The sequence below is a fragment of the Marmota marmota genome, unplaced genomic scaffold (assembly GCF_001458135.2).
Source record: "Marmota marmota marmota unplaced genomic scaffold, marMar, whole genome shotgun sequence".
Taxonomy (NCBI): domain Eukaryota; kingdom Metazoa; phylum Chordata; class Mammalia; order Rodentia; family Sciuridae; genus Marmota; species Marmota marmota.
Window position 1 is genome coordinate 28,825,067 of NW_026000019.1, and position 17,717 is coordinate 28,842,783.

General features: G+C 37.4%; 1 long non-coding RNA gene across 4 annotated transcripts in view; it reads left to right on the top strand.

Annotated features, from left to right (window-relative positions):
- Positions 1–17,717, top strand: part of LOC107147521 — a 147,785-nt gene that overhangs the window by 31,843 nt on the left and 98,225 nt on the right. For all 4 annotated transcript variants that reach the window (XR_007350123.1, XR_007350124.1, XR_007350122.1 and 1 more), the window contains 2 exons: positions 219–277; positions 841–963. This is a non-coding gene — a long non-coding RNA (uncharacterized LOC107147521). The remainder of the gene's footprint in view (positions 1–218; positions 278–840; positions 964–17,717) is intronic.

A 17,717-nucleotide genomic window follows, 5' to 3' on the forward strand; every position in this document is an offset into this window, starting at 1 on the left:
CAACTATCATGTAAAATTATAAAACAATTTTACATTTTCACCCAATGGTGTATTGGAGATGAACCACCCTTGGCTCACAAGAGTGGGTGGTTATTCAAGAATTGTTCTCAGTCTGTTAAGTCATGGGTTGCGTGAAATCAGACATGATAGAATGGAGTGTTATTCACACCATGAAAATCAACACATGCTACAAATCAGAGCTTTTTATTGTTTTCCAGAGAGCCAGTTTGCCAGCACTGTGATATCTTTGGCACATGAGACGTTTCATTACCCAGAGGTAATCACTATTAATTTTCTTATGTAAATATTCAGAAAAATTATTATTCATATGCTAGCACATATGCATGTATTACTGTAATTCATTTATAGAGAGAGAATCATATTTTAGAAAGTTTCTTGAGATTTTTTTTTCCATTTAAACATGTAAGGATCCAACTCAGTTTTAAACTATTATGTAGTAGGCTATACTGTAGTTTATTCAACCAATGACACAATGACTTCATGTGTCCCTTGTTGGGGTTTCTCCCAAAGTAGATCCTGTGATATGGACTTAGGTGCAGACAGTTTGTGGTTAGCTCCCAAAATTTTTATTATTACTATTTTTTATAACAGACATTATATTTTATAATAAATTTAAATTTATAGAAATACTGAGAATTAGCTTTCATATAATCCCTCCTGACAATTTCCCTATAATGAACATTTTACTATCATATGGTAGATTTGTTACAAATAATGAACTGATAATGCCTTGCTATATTATTAACCAAGGTCTATAGTTTATTCAGATCTCCTTAGTTTAACCTAATAATCTTTTTTTTTTTTTTTTTTTGGTTTCAGGGTCAGATTCAAAGTACCACATTATATTTAGTTGTCAAGTCTCCTTAGGTTCATCTTGGCTGTGACAATTTCTCGCTTTCCTGACTTCTGATGACCTTGATGGTTTTGAAGAGCACTGGTCAGGTAAATTATAGAAGACTTTCCTGTTGGAATTTGTGTGCTTTTTCTCTCATGATTAGTCTGGGGTGTGAGTTTTTTTTATAGGAAGATTGCAGAGGTAAAGTGTCATTTCCATCATCTTATATTAAGCATACAAATTATCAGCATGATTTGTGATTGCTGATATTGACCTTGATAGCTGACGGAGGCAGTGTTCCTCAGGCATCTCTCAAGTTACTTTCCCACCTGCTGCCTTTCCGTACTTCTTCATTCTTTGCAAGGAAGACACTCTGTGCAGTCCACACTGAAGGAGTGGGAAACTCTGCCCCCTCCCTGCAAACTACCCCTCTTTGAGGATAGAGTATGTACATACATTATTGGAGTTCTTCTGTACAGGATATTCATGTCTTCTCTCGTTTATTTACTCATGCATTTATTTATATCAGTGTGGACTATGGATAGTTATACTTTATATTATAATTCAGTATTATTTTATTCATTTTGTTATTCAGCTTTGGTCAGTGGGAGCTCTTTCAGTTGGATCCTGTGGTGCTTTTAAGGAATAGAAATGTATTCTGTTTGCCTCAAATAATGGGGGAGTGCTGAATTTTGTTTGTGATGGCTAGCTTTGTTTGACTTCTAAAACCATTTTGGCCAGCCATCTGTCCCCCATCGTTAAAGAAGATTCTTCATTAATAATTGTTCATTGAGGTTTCTAGTTTGGGGCTTTGATCTAATTTTTTTTTCTAATCAAGGCTAAATTTAAGAAAATATATGACATACTTTCCTGTTTCCATAACTACTTGAGTAGGCTGTGTGTGTGTGTGTGTGTGTGTGTGTGTGTGTGAGCTTCCATTCTACAATGCTGTGTATACAAGGTCCTGTCTGCTGTCCCTGTAGCTATGACTTGTGCAAGTAAGATAACCACATGCCCTTATTATCTTTCACTGTAGCTTTCTCACTCCTTTTCATCTTGTCTCTTAGGACTTTCCTTTGCTTTTTTTTGTACTTCAACTATGCATTTAAAAATATGCTTTACATTTTACTCAGAATTTCAGAATCTTTTATATTTTGGATTTTCTCAGTCTTATATTGCCAGAAATGGAAGTCCTACTCTTTACACCCTCCTTGGGAAAAAAAAAACTCAATGTTTTATTTTGAGAAATTAAAAAAAAACATATAAAATGTTATTTCCAATGCACCCAATCCCCCACCCAGGATTGGAAATCTTTAATTGATTCCATGAATATGTATGTGCCCATACACTGTTTTAGAAACTTGAGATAAATCAATGAAGAAAATAAAAATTCTTCTTTCCCATGGACTTTAAAATTTAGTGGTAGATACCGACAATGAATAATAAACATAATATGCGATTATATGAGGTGGTATATGGAAGGGGATAGATGTTCTTAGAGAAAATAAAAGCAAGACAACTAGATAAAGGTTTAGGAATCAAGAGTGTGGGAAAAAGATTGACTTTATTTTATGTTTTTTGCTTTTTTAAATAAGTCAGTAGTGTTAGTCCATTTTCTGCTGTTGTAACAGAATAACACAGATGGAGCATTTTATAAAGAGGTTTATTGGTTCACAGTTCTGGAGGCTGGGAAATCCAAGTTCCTAGGGCTGCATCTGGTGAAGATCTTTTTTTTTTTTTTTTTTTTTTAAGTACTGGGGATTGAACCCAGGGGCACTTTCCCATATGAACAATATCCCCATCTCTTTATTTTTTATTTTGAGACAGGGTCTTACAAAGCTGCCCAGGCTGTCCTTGAGTGTGTGATCCTCCTGCTTCAACCTTCTGTGTCTGTGGAATTACAGACATGTACCACCATGCCCAGCCTGCTGAGGACTTTCTTGCTGCATCATAACATGGTGGAGGGTAACACATGGTTAAAAAAAGGCACAGGAGAGAGAGAGAGGTAGGTGGGATCAAAAGAACTGGTGGGAGAGAATTACTTTTTATAACAAAGCCACTTCCATGATAACTAACCCAGTCCTGCAACAACAACATTAATCCAGTCATGAGGGTGGAGCCCTGATGCCTATTCACCTCCTAAAGACTCTGCCTCCCAATATGGTCACAGTAGCAATTCAATTTCAACCTAAGTTTTGGATGGGACGTTCAAATCAAAGCAGTGGTTCTTGTGGGTCTCATTGAAATGATGACATTTGAAATGAAGTGGCAGCCCCTTTCTCCACAGAAAAGTCTTAACTGGGCTTCTCCAGAGATTTTCACCATGGCTGATTTTAGAACTGTCAGCCAAAGAGTCTCTGCAAAAGAGCTCAATGTAGATAAACTTCCTGTTTTCATGTCACCCTGTTTTACTTGGCCACTGGCCAGAAAGATACCAGCACTCCAGGTGCTGGACACCCCTTACTAGTTTTTCACAAACGTATCCAGTATAGTAGTTTGTAGAAATGTGCAAACAAGGCCTCTGGCCTTGAGCTGGGCTTCACAGAGATGTCTACATTTTTAAGATAAGTTACAATTGGGCTCCATGGTAACAGCTGGCAGGGGAGGAAAGAAAGGGGAGAAGAAGCTCTCCCCTTCTCAGGTGTTGTCCTTGAAGAGTTAACTTGCCCAAAATAATGAAAGAAAAAGCTGCTTTTATGTGAACTTCTGCAGACTGTGAACTTCTGAGCCCCTCCCCCTACATGCTGGGTATAAAACTCTGAAACTCCCTGAACTCGGGGTTCAGGGGATTGATTGATTACAGCAAAAGCTGTGCCCCCTGAACCTGGCTGCAGCCAAATAGAACTGTTTCCTGCTGTCTTCAGTCCTTGTATTGTCTGACCCTACAACAGAAATAAGGCCAGAAAGAGACGAGGGAGCTGACCAGGTAAACTTCTGGAGAAAGAACATTCCAGCCAAAGCTCTAGCTAAGATGGGAGTGTCGCCGATGGGTTTGAGGAAAAGTAAGCTGACCCATGAAGCCGGAGAAGAGTAAAGGGACAAGTCTTAAGAGAGGAAGTGCAAAAGGAGATGGGGACAGATTCTAAAGGGGCTTCTCAGCCATTGTAAGGACTTTGACTGTTTTCTGAGTGACATGGGAATCATTGAAGGTGATCCTCTTCACAAGAACAACAGAAAGAGCCTATATTTCCTGAAGAATTTGAGAGGCACTTGCCAAATGATATCCTACCCTTGCCATAGTTTGAAGGTGTGCCCCCAAATTCATGCATTGAAGTCTAAGACCCAATGTGATAGTAAGTCATGAGGGCTCCACTCTCACTCATAGGATCTGCACCCTTAATTATCAAAGGGTTCAAGGGAACTAGTTGGTCCTTTTGCCCCTTTTGCCTTTCCCCAAGTTAAGACACAGTGTTCAGGACGCCATCTTGGAATCAAAGACTGGGCCCTCACCAGACTTGGAACCCACTGACAGCTTCATCTTGGACTTTCTAGCCTCCAGATCTGTGAGAAATAAATTTCTATTATATAAATTACCCAGTTCATGGTCTTTTGTTATAGCAGCAGGAGTGGACTAAGAAATCATCACATACTTTGATGTATAATCTCTATGAACAAGGATATTTTCCTCTAAAACTACAACACAGCCATTGAGATCAAGAAATTAGTGCTCATCTCTCACTATCATCTTATCTTCAGACCCTCTCAAAACTTCACCAATTGTTCCAGTATGTCCTTGGTATAGTGCAAGTGCCTCATGTATAGCACACGTGGCCTTTAGTTGTCATGTCTCTTTAGACTCCTTCATTCTGAGAGAGTTCTTCAAACATTTTTTTTGTGATATTGGCATTTTATAGATTACAGACATTTGTAGAATGTCCCTCTATTAGGGTTCACTGGATGTTACCTCACAATTAGAATTAGGTTGTGCAATTTAGCAGTATTATCACAGAGCAGGTGAGCTTTCTCTTGCGTTTAGTCAAGAGCTCACAATTTGAATTCATCCCATTACTGATGATGATGCTAGCTTTGATCCCTTACCGAATGCCATGTCTGCCAGGTTTCTCCACTATAAGGTTACACTTTTTCCTCTTTGTAATTAACAAGCATTTTGTGGAACGACGCTGTGTAAATATCCTTTTCCTCACCAAACTTTCACTGACTAGTTTCCAGTTCATATATCTGTAAATAAATGTGACTCAGCGCAATGATGAACTGGATTCACCATTAGTTCTATTTCTATTCCCCCCTTTTAAAAATGTAGTCTCTGAGAAATCGTGTTCATGCAAATAAGTAGATGGGATCAGAACAAGTTTTATACAAGTATGTTTGCTTCATTCTTTGAATGCCTTTCCAGTTATATGCCTCAAGTTACAGACTCTCTGTCATAACTATTATATATAACATTCTGCCAACTGATTAGATTTTCCTGATATCTTGAAAAAAGAAAGAAACCCCTAAACTACCTGATGTACAGAAAGATTTGTTTCCCAATTTTTAATTTCTCTGAAATTTAGATGCAACAAAGGAACCTTAATTTTATCGATTGCTTTTTAGTGGTACCTGTTTAACCAGATAGACTTAGAAAGGCTTAGGAACATGTAAATATTATTTTTAATTCACCTTTGTTAATATTATATTTTGATAACATACCTTAATTTACTTCTTATTGGGGAAAGATGCTAGATCTAGGGTTCGTGAGACAATTTATGGAAATTGTCTACCATATAGCCTAATGAGGATGGGCTACTAATTATGCCAATAAACCACAACTGACCTGGGCAAACCATAACATGTATTTTATATTATCTAATGAGCAAAGCACTATTCATTGTCAAAGCAATCAGCCAAATCAATTTCTTCTTTGTCAGAAAAAGTCTGACTCTGACTTTGTATTCAGTCCCAATAAACATGCTATTATGCATCCCCATGACAACCATCTCATTTTTGAATGCAGCAACTAGCTGGGGATCAGATGATCCCACTTCCTTACATATCAATTTAAAAAGATGCAAGTTTAACTCCTTTGATTTTACAATATTTACAATTTAAATAGCAATATCCAATGCTCCCTACAACTCAGAACTCTTCTTGCAACCAAAGCTTGTTTATCAATAAAATCATGTTCCCAAGCTAAAGCAAGTTTTAAAGCATAGATAAAAGAAATTTATCTATTTGTATACAGTCATTGTAATAATCGAGAACAGTTATATAATTTGTGAAGCCAACTGCAAAATGAAAAGTGTCGGGCCTCTTGTTTCAAAATTGGGTATTTCTAAGAGCAGGGCCCTGTTTGTAATCAAATGTGCAGATGGCTCACCCATGAAGCTGACCTGGGCAAGAATTTTGTTTGTAGATATCCCTGTCCCATTCCTAGTGTAAGGTCAATCAATGTGAATACAAATTTCCAAATTTAAAAAATAACATGAACAAGGTTCTTGACATGCATTTTCTTCTCTACCAATGTGGACAGTTTATTAACTTGGAATGGTTAAAAACATCCGTGGATTTTTCTGTGTGTAAGGTGTAACTTAACTACCATAATCTACATCCTAGTCTGGTGAGCAGTTTCTCAGTGCCTCAGTTCCTCATCTGTAAAATGGGAATAATGTTGTACCTACCCCAAAATCATAAGGATTAGTTGGGTTAATATGAAAATGCACTTAGTAAGTTCTATGGGACTGCTTGTTATTGTCATTTCTATTATTATTTAGTCAGTTCATTCGCTGTACAAACTACAATACTGTCAGAATAGGGAACGTATTTAATTGCAGTAGCAGATTTGTATAATCTTTTTTTTTTATTTGTTCTAATTAGTTCTACAAGACAGCAGAATGCATTTCGGTTCATTGTACAGAAATGGAGCACAGCTTTTCATTTCTCTGGTAGTATATGATGTAGAGTTACACCATATGTGCAGTCATACATGTACCTAGGGTAATGATGTCCGTCTCATTCCACCATCTTTCCTACCCTGATGACCCCTCCCCTTCCCTCCCTCCCCTTTGTCCAATCAATGCTGATCCATAATGCCCCCGCCCCCATTATGGATCAGTCTTCACTTATTAGGGAAAATATTCAGCTTTGGTTTTTTGGAATTGGCTTACTTTGCTTAGCATGATATTCTCCAATTCCATCCATTTACCTGCAAATGCCATAATTTTATTCTCTTTTAAAGCTGAGTAATATTACATTGTGTATATATATACCACAGTTAGATTTATATAATTTTAAAAAATCTACCAACAGCACACTAGGTAAAACCTTCTCCATGTTTATGTAAAATTCTCTATTTTTCAGTAGAAAACTTTTGAAACTAGTAAGTAATGTTGATTCTTATGAGACTCTCCAAGCCACTCTCGTTAAATGAGTTTAAATGTTAAGCTTACTGATAATTTTAACCAGTGCCCTTAGTTTTCCTTGCAAAGAATGAATTGATTTAATTTTAGAGTCTGAATGTTCTCTAAATAAATCGGTCCACATTGCACTAGAGATTTCTCTCATACTATTGTTTGACAATGTTTTGTGATAAAGAACACAAAGCAGAATGGCTGTTATTGGAAAGAAAAAACATGTTCTATGGAAGATTCATTATGTTTAGTATTGGTGTTTTTTTTTTTTTTTTGCTTTCAATTCTACATAGTCCTTGGAACTTTGGTTGAAAAACTTTCATTATATTTTTATTAGAGCTTGAGTCTTTTATAAAAACTCCAAACTGCTACTGTATTGTGTCCAAAGGAATTCTCATGTCTGCTTTCTTCTACACCCCGATTCTTCCTGATTGGAATCTTGCTACAGACTGGCAAAGTTGAAAAGATTTAAATGATGTACCATGCCAACTCCTTTTACTAGAAAGTGATAGTGCAATTCAAAACTGAAATCAAATTTGTATGAAAGATATCTGTATTAGTTCACGAGGATTGTCATGAAAAAGTACCACAAACTAAGCGGCTTAAAACAACAGAATTTTAAAAAATTCTGTTCTAGAGGCTAGAAATCTGAAATTGAGGTGTCAGCCGGGTTGTCTTCCCCCTGCAGCCTACAGGGGAACCTTTCCTTGCCCCACCCTAGCTTTGGGTGGTATGCTGGCCATCTTTGACCTTCCTGAGTTTGCAATGACATGGCTTCACTTTACTATCTAGGTGTTCTCCCACCTGTTCCTGTGTCTTCACACGGCTGTCTTCTTAGGAGGACTCTGGTCTTACTGGACCCCAGTTCTACTTCAGTAGGGCCTCCTCTTAACTAATTACTTCTGCAACAACCCTATTTCCACATCAGCTCACACTCTGAGGATCCATCCAGCAATTAGGACCTTGATATATGTTTTTTGATGAGCTTCCACTCATCAAAACACCCAATTAGAAAATGTTATTTCAAAAGGTAGAAATCTTACTGCAGCTATTCAGAAGTATTGAATTATTCAGATATTGGAAACATTTGTGCCACACGATTTTTCACTATAACTATACATAAGAATTTTGTTGATGAATTATTAATTTTATATTTTCAAGGAATATGTCTTAGTACTTGGATTTGTACTTCGAAGACAAAAACCACTAAGAAATAAATGATGGAAAGAATTTTATAATGCAGATTACTAAAATCAACAAGGTCCAAATTAAAATGACATAGATAAATATAATTATTGATTTTTACAACAAATTATAAAAATTAGATAACATAAATTTTGCTTCCTCTTATGACTTAAATTGTAATATTCCAATGTGTTGTGAGGTTAAAATCTTATGAAGCAGGAAGTACTATAAAAGGCATGGCATTTCTTCTGGAAATGTCTGTGAACACGCGTACCTAACACTAAGGTGTGCTTTTTGGGGATAAATAAATCAGAATCATATATTAATGTCAGCAATCATCCTATGAACTTCATTAGATATGGTGATTATATTATTTTAAAAGAAAGGTGTAGGCTTCAGAAGGCACATTGAAAATGTGAAAGATGGCCAGGTATGGTGGAGATTCCAGCAACTCAGGAGGCTGAGGCAGAAGGATTGCAAGTTCAATGCTAGCCTGGGCAACTTAGGGGAGACCCTGTCTCAAAATAAAAAAATAAGGCTCAGGTAAAGTGCCACTGAGTTCAATTCTCAGTACCACCACCACCACCAACAAACAAACAAACAAACAGACAAAAAAAAACTACGGTGAAATGGGGGGTGGTGGGGTGCGGGTCAGGGAAGGACATTGAATGTGTGCCCAGATTGTTAAGGGTTTCAGGACAGTGACACAGAATCCAAAAATTTAGAAATCTATTCACTTGGAAGTCTTCTGTGTACTCAAATATCAGGTGAGTGTTTCTGCTTGGCTAAACCTATATCACACGTGGAACCTTTGTAGCAAGTTGCCTGGGAATTGTAGTTTTTAGCTTACTAGGTACAATAGATGAGGAACACAAGCTCAAAGGGAATGCAGATCTCAATTGAACCAAGGACCTCCACAGAAATGATCAACAGAGTCACCCTGCGCTTCATGCTGAACAGATTCAGCACTAAGTCTCTGAGTGTTTCTGTGCATGTGTATCTGATATTTAATATTGTGGTTTATAAATCTCCTAGCATCACATAAAAATAAATAAAGGCATTGAGTCCATATACAACTAAAACATATATATATATATATATATATATATNAAAACATATATATATATATATATATATATATATATATATATATATATAATCTCTTGGAAATTTGATCCATAGGTATGTAGCTAAACCCTCCTATGAAGATAGGAAGATGACTTGTGCCTTCTACCCAGAGAATATGAAATGCCCCATTGTTGGTGAATATAGGACTAAATCACCAAAGCAGTTAAAAAAAAAAAAGAAGAAAGAAGAAAGAAAAAGTCTTCCAAGAACACATGAAAGAATCCAGGTACAGCTTTATCTAAGGGCTTTATCTATTTCATGCAACTTGTCATGTTAGTTATTTTTATTTTTATATTGATTTCATTAAAATTTGTTATTATTATTATTTGGAATACTGTTGGAGATTGAGACCAGAGCACTTTACCACTGAGCTATATTTCCAGCCTTTTCTAATTTTTTTTTTAAATTTTGAGACAGGGTCTTGCTAAGTTGCTGAAGCTGGTCTTGAACTTGCCATCCTCCTGCTTCAGCCTCTGAGTTGTAGGGATTTCAAGCATGTGCCAATGCACACAACTTCATTAGAGTTCATTGTAGAAAATATAAACAAAACCTAAAATGAAAAAGTCTGCGAAGGAGGGACAGCAAACAAGTGGAGTGGAACTGATTAGACATATTGATTCTGTAGTTAATTGAGTGAGGAACCCAAGAGACTATGTAGGTCTTTGAAGAATCCGGGCTGAATCCAGAATCTGCAAGAGGAATGTAAGGGCTGCTGGGGACTTTGGTCCTTAATTATAAAAGAGCAGTAGGAAGGATGGTTGTAAAGCAGGTGTGCTTTTAGTGGGTGTTCCTGAGCATTCCATAGCATTGCTATTTCTTGAAGTTCTCCCACTATTTTTTTGGCACTGGGGATGAAACCCAGGGGCACTTTACCCCAGAGTTACATCCCTGTCTCTTTTATTTTAAGACAGGGTCTCACTAAGTTGCTGAGGCTGGCCTCAAATTTGAGATCCTCTTCCCTCAGCCTCTTAAATTGCTGGGATTACAGGTGTGTGCCTCTGTACTCTGCTCCTAGTAGATTGTATTTTGTGTCTCATCAGTCCTTTGCTTCTGATGGCACAGCCCCTACTCCATATCCAAGAATGGATTCTGGCAGCTATATTTCTATTATGTACCCTTAAATCTCTGACTATGATTGCTTAAGTATATTAACCTAATTAACCTCCTGATCAAATCTGGACTACATAGATTATTCCACTATTTATATATGTTACTTTTTTTTTTTTGAATTGGGGATTTAATCCACAGGCACTTTACCACTGAGCCACATCCCCAGCCCATTTTATTTTTTATTTTGAGACAGGGTCTTGCAAAGTTGCTGAGGGCCATGCTAAATTTCTGAGGCTGGCTTTGAATTTGTGATCCTCTTGATTCAGCATCCCGGGCCACTGAGACTACAGGCATGTGCCACCACGCCTGGCATACTATTTATAACTTTGAATTAAGGCCGAGAGATCCTCCAGTTTAAGATGGAAAGTGAATTGCTTTGATTCCTGGTTCTAGTTTCTCATAAGCAATATTCTCTCAGTAAGTCCTTTCTGATTTATGCTGTCTGCAACAGAAAGATCTTGACTGAAGACCCCTCCACAGTTTTTCTTCTGCTATAGTATTCTGCCATTCAGAGACTTAAAGTAGTAGGATTTAGGTGAACAGCTGTTTTTTGTAGATTTTCAGGAGTCTCTCTCTCTCTCTCTCTCTCTCTCTCTCTTTCTTTTCTGAATTTAGTTTCTATGTCAGAATCTGGCTTAAGTTTTTGGCCCAATCTTAAAGATAGAAAATTCCATATAAATGATCTAATTAGATTTTAAATCTCTCTGTGAATATTTCTCAATGCCAGCATTTCTGTTGTAACACCACTTGCCATGAAATAACTTCTTAGTCTTCAAAATCAAGTAAGAAGTATGAGGTATTATGGGGGAAAATCTGAGTTGGGGTACAGAATTAGAAATTTATGCTATGGAAGAGGTACTGGGGAATGAAATTGATCTAATTATGCTATGTGCATGTATGAATATGTAACAACAAAGACCACTGTTATGTATGATTCTAATGCACCAATTTAAAAAAAGGAAAGAAAAAAATTTATGCAGTGCTGTCATTGGAACAATTTTAAAGCACTATCTTCATAAAACTACTATCATGAATAAATTAAGATATAACACAACAAATACTGGACTTTAAGAAAGAACAGGTAAATCTTACTTGATAGAAAGCTGTATAAAGAAAGACGGAAAGATAGAGTCAAAGATGCATTGAGATGAGGGGACAGCACAGTAGTTACCCCTAAGACGAAGCACGTGGGCAGGTGGGTCAAGAGGAAGAATATTTAGTTCTGCATTCCTCATTTGTTAGTACACTTTATGATAACTGCTGGTAGTTGGTGGTAAAAAAATAGCAAGTGGCTAAGAAACATAATTTTGTAACTTCTGTACTGATACCCAGCTTACCAAACACAACCAACTTAGTTCATGTTAAAGAAACAACTGCGGTAGCCAAACAGAGTTGTACTAATGACCAATAGTGAGGGTGCTAGTATTTCTCTATCCAAGGAGCTTAAGGGTGCAGGTTGGTTGGAAGGGAATGCTAGGCGCCTGATTTTGATGCTACTTTTGAAGAGCAAGCGCATTTTATTTATTTTTTACTTAAACGGAGTCATCCCCTCCACAGAAGTTTCTGGCTTTGTTAATTACATAAAGCAACGGTGTTGCAGAAAGAGATGCTGCTTGATGCTGACCTGGAACATTCGAAAGCTGATAAATGATTTCTTAAGGATGCAGGGCTGAGTTTGGGAAGCCTCGTAGCAGCTTCAGTTTATAAGTCTGCGTAGGGTAATTATAAAGATGAAACTGTGGTGAGGGCCCCGGAGAGACCATTCCCGTGTATGTTTCCTTGGCCTGAATGACTCCTCGGCAGAAGGCTACAGCAGCAGCCTCCGGCCCAGAACCAATCATTCCTGTCCCCAAATGTGCTGCTGAGACTCTGACTAGATGAGAGACCTCTAGGGAGGTGTCAGAAACAAAGGCTCAAAGGGATGGATGGGAATCAAGAGCTTTCGATTACACAGAAGGAAGAAAGACACATCAAAGAAGACAGAGACGTGGTGACAAGCAGTGCCAGTGTGGCAGAGCTCCAGACTCTTCAGGAAGGAGACCAGGCTTTGTGTGCTGCTCTTAGCGTAGGCCGAGGTGGATTCCCCTCTCAGGGCCGATGTGTGGATTCAGTGCCTCAAGAGATTCAATTAATCCCTCAAGAGATTTCTCCTAGATGAATTCATAGGATATAGATCAAGGACACCTGCCATCAATTCACTGGCATTGGGAGAGAACAAAGGTTTTCTTGTTCTGATTGTCAGATATTTTGGAATTGTCGTTGTCTTTGTCAATATTTGAAACCGACTGAAATGAAGGGCTCCTTTGAAATGAAGGACAACTTCCTGGTCACCGTTTTGTTATGCAGCCTGTATTTCCTCATACCCAAAGGAAAGGCTGGGGGGCTGCCTCCTGTGACCTGGAGAACGGCAAGGAATCCGAAAGTGCCTGCCTGGTCCGTCTAGCACAGGCTACACACGTCTATCGCCTGTTTTTTTTTTTTTCTGTAAATTGTTAAGGCTTCTGTGGGGTGGGTGGAGAAGCATTCTAGATGCTTCCCACCTGCTGAGAGCCACTGCCCAGTCTGTATGGCCCCTGGTATTTTGCCAACAGTATTGATTGACAGGTGAGGCATTACTATCCGCCTCTGCCGCAACTTTTGAGTTCTCGCACTATTTTGGAGTTCTCGTGGGGATTTCCGGGGATTCCCCGAGAGTTCCCATTGGTTGGGGAAGTGCAGGAGGAGGGATTTCCGGGAGATATATTTCCGGCTGGGGGTTCCTGCACAAGCCTCCTGGCGTTGGGGAGAATTCCCAGGGAGCTGTGTGAAGTGTTTTCCTGCAGTTTAAAAATAAAGTTTGTTCCTGCTTCAGTGGCTCGTGATTTGTGCCCAGCCAGGCTGCGTCACCCACCAGTTTGATCAAGCTTCATAAAATTCCTTTTCCTTTTTCCATCTTATGAGGGTAGGGGACGGAATCCAGTGAGCCCAGCATCTAGGTAGGGTTCCTGAGCTTGGCTGCCAGTAACATACTGAGCCCTGGGAAATCATTTTGCCTGCAATATTTGATTTAGTAGGTGTGGTATTTGCTTGTGTTCTACACTTTGGTGGATTGGAGCCAATGCTGTGGTCATCTGGTATGTCCTGTTAGACTCTTTGAACTCTTTGGAGGAAGGGCTCCAATTTATTGGACTTGAGGGAGACACACCCCAAGTAGTGAGGAAACCCAGGTTGTGGATGTTGAAGAAATATGATTTACCCAGACTATTCAGTGGGACCTTCTGGATGAGACAAGCGAAACTGGAAATTGAGGAGGATGAAAATTTTGGACTTCAATCTTTCCTTGGAAGTTTAACAATGAAGAGATTTTGTATTTAGATTCAGGACATTTATGTTATTGGCATTGATTACTGAAATAGCTTAATATTGTCATTTAATTTCCACACAGAACTTTTGATAGAATTATATTGGAAAATATGACAACAAATAATGTGGACTGGGGGGTAGGGAGTGAATTTTAGACTTGATTACAGTGTGGCCTTTATAATTTAATTAATCTAATGCTCTGACCTGTGGTACAGTTTCTAGGGCAAAAATCCACATTGGCCACCAGCAGTCATCGAGAATTTATAATGGAGCACTGGGGATTGTCATGTCATTGCTTGATCAGAAGCTTATTGATGGAGCTTGATGAACAAAAAGTAGATATATTTTGGGGTGAAATATTTGCTCCCACTCCCTGATGGAAGCAGCCCTAAATGTGCCTGGCTTCATTACTTTTCTGCTCATTCCTCTCTCCAGGGAGGAATCATTGGTATCCTGAATACCTCCTCTCAACTCTTACCTTCAGTAAGGTCACAGGCGCAATTTGAAATCAGCCCTAATGGTAGTATTTACAGCCTGGAAACCAGCAAACAACAAATCGATTTTTTGTTGTTGTTATTCTGAGACCTGGTTTATCAGCTGGCCACTGGAAAGAGTTGATCCTGAAGATGGAGAACTTTTGACTCAGTGTCGATTAAAAAACAAAAACAAAATCCAAGTCAAGTGAGCATGAATATACACGAATATACAGGCCAAGCTTTAATTGGGAAAAGAAATGGATAAGGGGAGGCTTCAACTCCAGTTGATGGTATTTTTATGATCATTCCTTTAAGGAGGAGAACAGACTCTTGGCATGATGTCACTTGATGTTTATGGTTTAGTTAAGAATATCAGGGTAAGACAAGGCACATTCCACACATTTTAAGAACTGAGGAGTAGGAAAAGACTTTTAGTAAAAGATTATGAAGGCAGACCCAATAGTTTATCCATTATTTTGCTCCCTGTTCTGGTCCTTGTCTAAAAGTGACTTACAGTTGACTTTGGGTTAACAAATTGAGACTGTGTGTTTCTGTCCCTTTCTCATTCTATTGAGTGTGTGTGTGTGTGTGTGTGTGTGTGTGTGTGTGTGTGTGTTGAGGTCTGTCTGCCTCTAGCAGATATGTTTGGATTTTTTTCTGATGACCTTGGCAATAAATACTCTGAAACCACAAGGGGAAGTCTATCTGATTTAGCACTACCTGCGACCAGGTAAGTGAGGCTGACAATATTTGTCTTAAACCATCTTTGCCAGTCTGGCCCCTTTCAGTTTTAAAAATAGTATTTGTCTGACTACATTTGTCTGACTTCTCTATTGGTTTAAAACTCAGGTGGCAAAGAGAGAATTACACTGATAAGCTTCCTCAGACCTCAAACTTTATATTTCCTCTCTTGAGTTGGGAAGTTGTTTATACTTATGCTCCTCCTCTAATGGTTACTGCAACAAATATTTCTGTTTTAAATTTTTTTTTTTATTTTGAAAAACTATGTCACCAAGAATTGAAAATTTGTATCATGTATACACACACACACACACACACACACATATTTTAACAACACTCAAAATAATTTAAAGAAGGCTTGATCCCCTGTCCCAGATGCAGATATGGTAATGAAATTGTTGCCTTTCTTACATATTTTTTTTTGAACAGAACATTTTTCTTTAATAAAAATGTTATTTTGGAATAATTTTATATTTACAGATATGTTGCAACCATAATACAGAGTTCCCATATGCATCTTACCCAATTTACCCTAGTGTAGCATCTTACATTGCCATAGTACATTTGTCAAAACTACAAAACAGGATTGGTACACTTTTATTAAGTAGATGTCATCTTTTTAAAAAAATTTCTCCAGTTTTTATGCTAATGTTCTTTTCCTGTTTAAGGATTCAATCCAGGATATTAAATTGAGTTTAGTTATTGTGTTATTTTAATTGTCTCTGGTTTGTGAAAATTTCTTAGTCTTTCCTGTTTTTCATGACTTTTAACAATTTTGAGGAGTACAAATCCTTGATTTGGTAGAATGTCTCTCAATTTGGTTTGTCTGATATTCCTCTCTTTAGAAGAATGAATTTGTGGGTGCTTGGGATGAAAATGAACTTGAGGGTTCAACTTGGGATGAATTATTCATTGTTTTTAATACTTACGAACACAATAGATAGGTAGATATGTATGTGTGCCACATAATATTGTTTTGGATTTTAAAAGCCAATATGCGATTCCATTTAAGTAGCTTTTCATAACTTGCTTTTTAAAATTCAGTATTGTTTTTGAGATCTATCCTTTTTGAAATGCATTTTCTTTTAGCTCTAATGTGATGTATGCATTCCTGAAAATCCTCATGTTCTGTGTAATTGTGTACTAAAAATAACAGGGCTTGTGGGATAATTAGAACCATAGATAATTAGGGGCAGTCTACTCAAAACCAGTGCACTAACATGCCAGAGCGCTAACAGGAACAGTAACGATCCAATGAAACTATTAGCATAGTGAAAGCTTCTCTGGACACTTTTGCCAGCTTCACAATTACTCTCGATTTTTGCAGCTTCTGTCCAATGCTTTGACACCTCTTTGAGGACTATCACTTCCCAAAGAGGCTGGGTTCATCAAAATTTAAAATCTGATTATGAGTATGGCTTAAGTCATCAATAAATTTTTTTTTAACACAAAAGGAGATGTCTTGGCGGCTTCTTCATCAGCAATTACAGCATCACAATATAGCTTAAAATTGTGGAATGCATAGCAATTTTTGAAGTCACTAAACCATTCACTGCATGCACAAATAGCACTTAGGCTGAATTTTCAGGCTTTTTATTAAGATCTTCACATATTACTCAGGATTTTTCTTTGATTGTGAGAAAGTGTGGTCTTTTGTTTCACTGTAGCATAAATATGAATATAACCTCTATGTTATATTGATGCTAGTCTTTAATTTATGTAAACATTTTATTTGCATATTATAATAATGCATGTCCTAATTTGCATCCAGACATTTGATTTGTTGCAGAGCAAGATGTATATCTTTTTCATGCCTTTTAACCGAGGTAAACAATTCTTCAATAGAAATAAACATTTTCCAACTCAGGGACATTTGGATTCTTTCTGTTTTTTCCTCCCAAGAACAAGCAATGCTTCAGAGAATTTCCTTGTATGTGCCTCTGAGGGTTTTTAAAACAAACAAACAAAAAATACACACACACACATATTTATATAGTTGCAGATGGACACAATACCTTTATTTATTTATCTTTATGTGGTTCTGAGGATTGAACCCAGTGCCTCACCTGTGCTAGGCGAGTGCTCTACCACTGAGCCACAACTCCAATAAGTTAAATTTTTAGAGATAAAATGGTTGGATTATGTGTGAAAATGTTTAATGTAATATATACATTAATTTGGAGAGCATCAACATCATCATGATACTAGGTTACTCAATGCATGTGACATAGTTCTCTATTAATTTTGATGTCTTATACTTTTCAAATAACAGTGTTGCCCATTTTTGTTAGACTTATTTCCAGATGCTTTATTAGTTTTTTCAATATCAAGATTGGGATCTTTTATGTTATATTTTCTAATGGATCACTTTCATGGGAAAGGAACATTTTTAATGTGTTTTATAGTTCTCTGATATGTTGAACTTCTGTTGATCCTAATAGTTTGTGTATAGGTTTTCTAGAATTTTAAAATACAGATCATCAGATGCATACATTGTTATATATTTTTGATCTGTTCTGAGCATCAGATCAC